At 41.9% G+C, this 8,783-nt stretch overlaps 1 pseudogene; it reads right to left on the minus strand.

The window, feature by feature from the left end:
• Positions 1–1,399: 1,399 nt before the first annotated feature.
• On the minus strand, positions 1,400–2,076 carry LOC100964063 (annotated as a pseudogene).
• Positions 2,077–8,783: the final 6,707 nt, after the last annotated feature.

Consider the following 8,783-nt stretch of genomic DNA (forward strand, 5'->3'; position numbering starts at 1 on the left):
TTTTTTTTTTTTTTTGAGAAGGGGTCTCACTTTGTTACCCAGTCTAGGGTTCCTTGGCATGATCAAAGCTCACTGCAGCCTCAAACTCGTGGGCTCAAGCTATCTTCTTGTTTCAGCCTCCTGAGTATCTAGGACTACAGGCAAGGGGCACCACCATGCCGGCTAATTTTTCTATTGTATTATTTTCTATTTTTTGCTGTCTTGCTCAGGCTGGTAACAGCTCACCACTGCCACCGTTTGTCAGGGCCCAGGACTGGCCAGGTCTCCGGCCCGGCTTAACCAGGTTCTGGATGTGGACCACTAAGTTACTTTGCTCAGGAACAATTTCTCTTAGGTACCTGAGGGCTACCTACTTTAGCAGGAGAGAGTCCTAGAAAGAGCAAAACAGTCTTCTTTAAAGATAGATCTCAGCGTTTAGTAGAGCTTAGTGATCTTCAGCAGAGCTTAGTGATCTTCAGCAGAGAGACACCGTGCTGGCGTTTTGCAGGCAGGAGAGGAGACAGAGTAGGGGGGTTCGTAATAATAGAATGCTCATACTCCCGACTGTCTTCTCCTCCAGCATAATATAAGGCTGATCTTGTGCCTCTCAACACCACAGGTGTAGAGACTGCCAATTCACCAGTGCTCTCATCTCCTGAGCTCTCATGTTTGTTACAAGAGCTAAATCCTTCTCCATGCCCTTTTCACCAAAGTGTTCCATTATTGAGCTATACAGGTATTTCATATAACTCTCGCTTCTCCTAGCCACAGGCTATATGGGTTGCTACAGGCTGGTCTTGAACTTCTGATCTCAAGCAATCTTCCTACCTCCTGTGGGACTATAGGTGTGAGCCACCATACCTGGCCCCACTAGATCTCTTATGATAAAGGGCACTGGCTGGGAAAGGAGTTAAGGACATTTTGGCTGAGATCTTGGAAACACAGAATTTCCCTAGCTCTTCATTGGTTGCCTGCAGAAGCTGGCCATGCTATCCCTACCGCCTCCAGTTCCATTAGCAGAATTAGATCTCAAGAATTCTCTATTAGAATTACAGGGCTTGTTCTAGGAGGATAGCCTATCGATTAGTGATTTTTTTTTTTTTTTTTGAGACAGGGTCTCACTTTGTTGCCCTCCGTAGAGTGCTGTGGTGTCACAGCTCACAGCAGCCTCCAGCTTTTGGGCTTAGGCGATTCTCCTGCCTCAACCTCCCGAGTAGCTGGGACTACAGGTGCCTGCCGCAACGCCTGGCTATTTTTTTGTGTTCCAGTTTGGCTGGGGCTGGGTTTGAACTCACCAACCTTGGTATATGGGGCCAGTGCCCCACTCACTGAGCCACAGGTACCGCCTTCCATCAGTGATTTTTAACAGGTGTGCTATGAGAGGATCTTAGGGATACTGTGATTTTTTTTTTTTTTTTGCCAACATGTCAAAAAGAACCTTTGTTACTTTCATTACAGCCTCTTATGCTTTCTTTCCAGATGCCTTTGGAGCAGGTGCTTTCTGGGCTGGAGCTTTTTGACCCTTTTGAGCTTTTGGATGTGCTGCCTTCTGGCCTGTGGCTTTTTGGGCAGGAACCTTCTGGGCTGCAGCCTTCTTGCCTGCAGTGGTCATCTTTTTTGCTGGAATTTTAGCAGCAGCTGCTGCAACAGCAGCAGCCCCTTAGCAGGTGCTTTTTTGGGAGAAGCTTTCAGAAGGGCTGCTTTTTGGAGCTTCTTAACTTCATTCTTGATTATTCTGTTCCTCATTTTCTTTGCCTTCATAACTTTAAAATGATCAAAGTCTGTGGTCTTAGCTTTCCTTTCTCTGGCTTCAATTTTCTTGGCCCATCTTGTGGCTGCCCATTCTGTATTTGTATCTGCCTTCTGCCAAGCTTGTTGGACATACTTCTGGCGGGCACTGTGTGGGAACTTGAGGACGAAGTCAGTGAGTTGCATGCATTTGAAAAGCATGGCCTGTCTTCTTACCTGAGTGCAGGGTCCATCAACCAAAGCCCTGTTTGGATCAATAACATCTACAATCGCTACAAACTTTCCAATGTGTGGCCCAAAGGAGACGTAGGCTACTTGGCCAACCTCCACAAAGCGCCTGAACACCATGTCAGTGGTGTCCAGTAAGAAAAGAGAAGGCTCTAATTTTTGAAAATTATTAAGTTATTTTTGGAAAAACTTCAAAGCATAGTATATATATGTAAGGATCAGCATAGTTTAAGTGTGTCATGGAAGTTTAACTACAGGTTCAAGTGTGCCATGAGATGAAAAAGGTTGAAAAACACTTCCATAGATGAAGGAAGGAATTTTAAGACTTTCCCAGGCTATGAGGTAAGGGTCTTGTGCTGTAAGGGTCTTGTGAAAAAACGATTCTCGCAGAGAATAAGCACGCTTATTGAAATTGTGTTTTAAATAAAGGTGACCATCTGCTTGCTCAGGCAAAATGGCGAGCTTTCTTTATTTACTGTTGGTTTATATGGGGAATCTTGCGCATGTGCATTATATAGCAATGACCTCATTAATATTCATTACAGTCCCTCTGCACATGCACATAGGACATCAATGACTTCTCTCTGCACATGAGCATTGGACATCAATGACTTCATTAATCCATTTAAACATCTTGTGACTACCCCCCTTGTAAGTAGCTCCTTCCTAGTAATCTGATAATCCACCTAGCATATACCTTTAAGTATAACCCTGTCAACATAACCCAGTTTAACATAACTTAATGGAGAACATGTTAGCCATTACTTCTTTTGTTCTTTCTGATGAAGCCTGAGGCTATGGGGGAAAGAGACGGTTTGAAAGTCTGTCCTACTGACCTTGCTATTTGGAGGCAGTTACTTCTATCTTTAAAATAAGGCATAATTAGGAAACTTCTAGGGCATACAGAAATTTGTGTGCAAACCTCTGCTCCCATGTGGGCCTTAAGTCAGGGTTTTTAGGCCCTCAACCAACACAACCACATGGGATTCTGCCTCAGTTTCTCACAAGTATGCCAGCACAAAGTCTTTTCACTGCTCTCTCCCAAATGGCTTTTTTGGCCAGAGGCATATAGGCGTTTTGCCTATATGAAGGAGATTAGGAGGGTCTTCTAGATCACAGGTCATAGATGGAAATGGCCTTTCACACTCACTACCTGAAGAATATTTGCTTCCCTTGGACTTGATTCCTCTCTCCAATTTTATTTTGAAAATTTCTAATTCAGGGAAAAGTCAAAGGAATAGTATAAGAAACATCCTACACCTATTATTTTGCAATATTCTCTCTTTTTGCTGAACCTCTTTGAAAATAATTGTACATATGTACACACACATACTGTGGTATCTTTTCCAATGCCACTTTTAACTTTGTGACACCATCTGGGTGTCTTGCAATTCAATTCTGATACTTACTTGCCTGGACTTAGTGTCAGGTCCCACAGGTTAAGGACTCAGTCCCACAGGCTGCTCCCATTTCAGATGCCAGTCGTAAGTTCAAGGTTGTCACTGGTACTTCTAACTCACTGTCTATAAATTTGGGATTTCTACTACCCCTCTTCATATTTGATAATTCATTAGTGTGATTCCCAGAAATTAGGAAAGCACTTCAATTACTGTTAGTGGTTTATCATAAAGGGTGCAGCTCAGGTAACAGTTAAATGGAAGAAATGGCAAGGTATGGAGGAAGGGGGTGGAGCATCCACGCCTTCTCTGGGAGTGCCACCCTCCCAGTACCTCTTTGTGTTCAGCTTATGTCTCTGAACCCCATCAATTAGGGCATTTTTATGAAGGCTTCATTATGTAGGCTGGATGATTAAGTAATTGGTCATGGGCTCGGCGCCTGTGGCTCAAGCGGCTAAGGTGCCAGCCACATACACCTAAGGTGGCGAGTTTGAATCCCCAGCCCGGGCCCGACAAACAACAATGGTGGCTGCAACCAAAAAACGGCCAGGCGTTGAGGCCGGTGCCTGTAGTCCCAGCTACTTGGGAGGCTGAGGCAGGAGACTTGCTTGAGCCCAGGAGTTGGAGGTTGCTGTGAGCGTGATGCCATGGCACTCTACCCAGGGGGATAGCTTGAGGCTCTGTCTCAAAAAAAAAAAAAAAAGTAATTGGCCATGGGTGATTAACTCTATCCCTGGTCCCTGTCCCCTCCCTGAAGGTTGGGAGATGGAGCTGAAAGTTTCAAGTATTTTTTTTTTTAAGAGACAGAGTCTCACTTTGTGGCCCTTGGTAGAATGCTGTGGTGTCACAGGTCACAGCAACCTCCAGCTCTTGGGCTTAAGTGATTCTCTTGCCTCAGTTTCCTGAGTAGCTGGGACTACAAGTGCCTGCCACAATGCTGGCTATTTTTTTGTTGCAGTTTGGCCAGGGCCGTGTTTGAACCCGCCACCCTTGGTATATGGGGCCAGCGCCCTACTCACTGAGCCACAGGCGCCACCCAGCCCTGAGTTTCAAGCTTCTGATCAAGGTTTGGTCTTTAAGGCAACCAGCTCCTACCTGAAGCTAGAAGTTACCACCTTAGACCAAAAGATTCTTATCACTTCTCACTCAAGAAATTGGATTTTAGGCGATCTGTGCCAGAACCAGAGATAATGTCTGTGATACCTCTTACATGTGCATACATACTTATATATACATGTATATGTCTATGTACAGTTTTTGGATGAATATTTGAAAGTAAACTGCAGACATACTTGAAGTACTTCAGTGTGCATTTCTTGGGAATAAAGACATGTTGACACTTCTTTTTATGGCAGATAACCCTGTTTTCCAAAACAAATCAGTAAGACTTATATTTTACCAATGTCTCTTTTTTAAAATTTAATTCTTATTTTTATAGCTATAAGGGGTACAAATGCAGTTTTGTTACATGGACATGATGCATAGTTATTTATTCTGGGTTTATAGTCATTTTACCAGTCTCTTTAATACATGTGGAATATAGCTAGATTCCCTTATTTGCTTCTGCAGATAACCTTTTGTGATATGTTGTTTGAGTTAAAGAATGTGAAAATTTGGCCTCACAGAGATATGTAGTTGGAAAAGGGAGGACTATTTTATTTTGTATTTATTTATTTTTGCTTTGATAATGGGTGATTTTAATGAGGTGACTGAGACAAATACTGTCTCCTTGAATCCTATTCTTTTTTTTCTTTTTCTTTCAGACTTATATGAGCATGCGAATGATTACTTGTTAGGTGAAGTTCAAGTTGTAGTTGAGCCCTTCACCCAGGGGATGGCTGTATACCCTTACATTGTGCCCATTTCATTAGATGAAAGTTTGCCAATCCCCCTCCCACCTCCCCTCTCCCCTTTCTAGGAAGGGACATTGCCTTCTCAGGTAATTGTGAATATTCCTTGATAACAAACTTAGAACTTGAAAAGTGGTAGTTTCTTAAAGGTTAGTTGCCATTACTTTAAATCCATTATTGGGGACAAATGCTATTAGTTGTTTTCTTTCAGATGACAGGCTCAGTTTATTTTTTAGGCCATATCCACATCTGAATAACTACAGTTTGTCAGTCATCTTTGCAAGGAAAAATGGTACTCCACAGAAAAAGCAACTAGCTCAGTTCACGATTCAAATGTGTCCTTGAGATAGCCATTGGACTTTACTGTGCATTTCCTAAGAATAAAACGTTTTACCTAACCTCAATATTATCACCACTTAGAAAATTTAATTCGATAATGTTACCTTCTAAAATATCAATATTTTAGTTTCTCCAGTTCTTCAAACTGTTCTTTCTTTCCCTCACCCAGTATCTGATCACAGTTAATACACTTTATTTGGTTATTAAACCCTTGTCTCTTAATCTAGACTAATTCCCTACTAATTTTTGTTTTCCATAAAGTGGACTTTGATTAAAAGTCCAGCCCAATTGTCTTGCACCATGTCCCACATTATGAATTTGTCTGTTGTTTGCTCATGGCTCAGTTAGGTTAAATGTGTTGTGCATGAAAGCTACCTAGGGGGTGCTGGTGTTCCTAGCACAGCACACCAGCAAAGGTGCATCAGACCAGCCTGCTTCACACCTGGTCATGTGAGGTTTGACCACTAGGTTATTTGAGGTGTTGACTGCCCCGACTCTGTGTTTTAAAGATATCTTTCCCCCCTTTGTATTTAATTCTTTGAAAAGCATGTAAGTTTTGGGATTATTGTGGAAGAGAGGAGTGGTTTTAATATATCAGTAATGTAGATTGCCTTTGGCTGTCTTGGGCTTCTTTAGGCAAAGAAGATTATTGTACTGTGAGTTGATTGATTTTGATTGTCTGAGGGAAATTGGCTCTTGCTACACAATGGTGACAAGGAGAACTATGCTTGGAAGCCGGGGGTTTATTGGTGACCTTGTTTACTCCTAGGCCAATTGTCCTGATGAATGAAAATCTGTGACGGTAATCCATGAATAGAAGACCTACAAAGACTCACCCACAATTAACGTTCACAAATTTGCCACCATGCACTTACGTTGGCAGCACTGTACAAACAACTCAGTAAGGTTCATAACTGTGGTCTGTTGGTGTCTCACAGCTGCGTTTGTGTTGACGTGTGGCAGTTTCTTGTTGAGTGATGTTCATTATTGTGTTTTTTTGTGTGCCATTGTGAGAATGTTGAAGCTTGAATTAAGCCGTGAACAGACATTGGATTTCTCGTTAACTTGGCAAGAGTGGAAGTGAAATCAGGGACAAGTTAGTTGAAATTTGTGGGGAACATGCCATGAAGAAAACAGCATATAGAAATGGATTAAATGTTTTTCTTAACGGAGAGAAACATCACTGATAAAGAGATCGGGGCGGCCAGTAATGAGCAGAACTGATGGAATCATTGAAAAATTCATGGGATTGTGCATCAAAATCATCAGCCAACTGAGAGAAGCAAAGCAGGCCAAGTAAATGTCAATTGAGAAACAGGAAAATCTTAGCTGAAAATCTTGGCATGAGAAAGGTGTGAGCAAAAGTGGGCTCTTGCATCATGACAGTGCACCAACTCGCATGGCACTGTCTGTGAGGGTGTTTTTAGCCAGTAAACAAATAACTGTATTGGAACACCCTCCCTACTCATGTGATCTGGCCCCCAAAGACTTTTTTCTTTACCTGAAGATAAAGGAAATATCGAAAGGAAGATGTTTTGGTGACATTCAGGATATCAAGAGTAATATGATGACAGTTTTTTTTTTTTTTTTTTTGAGACAGAACCTCAAGCTATCCCCCTGGGTAGACTGCTGTGGCATCACAGCTCACAGCAACATCCAACTCCTGGGCTCAAGCGATTCTCCTGCCTCAGCCTCCCAAGTAGCTGGGACCTCAGGCACCTGCCACAACGCCCAGCTGTTTTTTGGTTGCAGCTGTCATTGTTGTTTGGCAGACCTGGGCTGGAGTCAAACCCGCCACCTTAGGTGTATGTGGCTGGTGCTTTAGCCACTTGAGCCACAGGCGCCGAGCCATATGACAGTTTTGATGGTTGTTCCAGAAAATGAGTTCCAAAACTGGTTTGAATGATGGACTAGGCATTGGCATTGGCACATATCTTCCCAAGGGGAGTAATTTGAAGGTGACCATAGTGATACTCAGCAGTGAGGCATGTAGCATTTTTTAAAAGATGAGTTTGTGAACTTAATTGCTAGGCTTTATATTCCATCTGTCTCCCCTAGGTCCATTCTTATCTTGTTCTTGATCCTGGAAGGGTGACATGTATAATGGTTGAGTTTGGTTCATGGTGAAAGAGCCTGGTATGGTGGAGATCACTTCAGGCTTGCTGTGTTTCTTACCACCACTCCTCTCAAGGTGACTTCCACTGGGTGAGTTTCTTCTGTGTTCCTATGACTACTCCTTCCCTCACCTTTCAGCTGTTACTCAGGGTTACCCTTTGGCCCCTGTCACTTATTGAACAAAGGGCTCTCAAATACTCTTTTTGATATAATAATAGCTGTAACAGCTTTAGTGTGTAGATATGATTGTATTCATTTGGGAAGCCTCCAAACAACTGACAAAGCATTTATTTATATGAAAATACATACCCTCATTTGTTTTTACAGTATTTGTATATTCAGTATTTATAAATATCCCCTACAAAGGAGACCGAGTGCCTTCTCTGTGGCCTTGATAGATAAGAAAGATGACAATTCTGCCAGCGTACATACCATGTGCCTTACTCTCAGCTGGAGGATGACACACCAGGGGTCATGCAAGCGTCAGGAAGAAGAGCCTTGGGCTTCACCTAGTGGCCATCTAGGGAATGGCATAGATGACTGAAGCGCTATTATCTGTGGTGAAAGACTTCCAATTGGTTGTAGACTACTTTTTGTTACATACAACAAACATTATTAGAAAATATATATATAAAAATTGCAAGATACAGGTCTCAACGGAACATTTTAATATAATCAGAACAAACGTAAGGAAAAAGAAAAAAGCTGCACATTTGTTGTAAGCGTAAATAAAATTAAACAAAGTTAGAATGAGATAGCTATTTTCTCATATTAAATGCTTAAATGTAGCTTTGAATAAAAGCCATACATGCCAATATTTGGTTTTTATTGTGGTAAATGTGTTTCTTAATTGCTAAAAGTAATCTAGATTGAGTTGATGAGTGTTACTCCTGGGGGATAATCTGTATTTAAACTGTTCCTAGGTTAAGTGTTAGTAATGTACCAGAAACCAGTTCATGGGGGCATATGAGTGGGAGTGGGAGAAGATACTTTATAACAATCTCATCCAACTCAGGGTGTTAGGTTTTTAATTTTTATGCAAAATGAAGCAAATGAGGGTATACTTTCCAAAATTAATCTTCAGTCCTCCGTAAGTAGCCAATTCTAACAATGTATCTTTATTACG

The sequence above is a fragment of the Otolemur garnettii genome, unplaced genomic scaffold (genome assembly GCF_000181295.1).
Source record: "Otolemur garnettii isolate 467f Iridium unplaced genomic scaffold, OtoGar3 scaffold00063, whole genome shotgun sequence".
NCBI classification, from domain to species: Eukaryota; Metazoa; Chordata; class Mammalia; order Primates; family Galagidae; genus Otolemur; species Otolemur garnettii.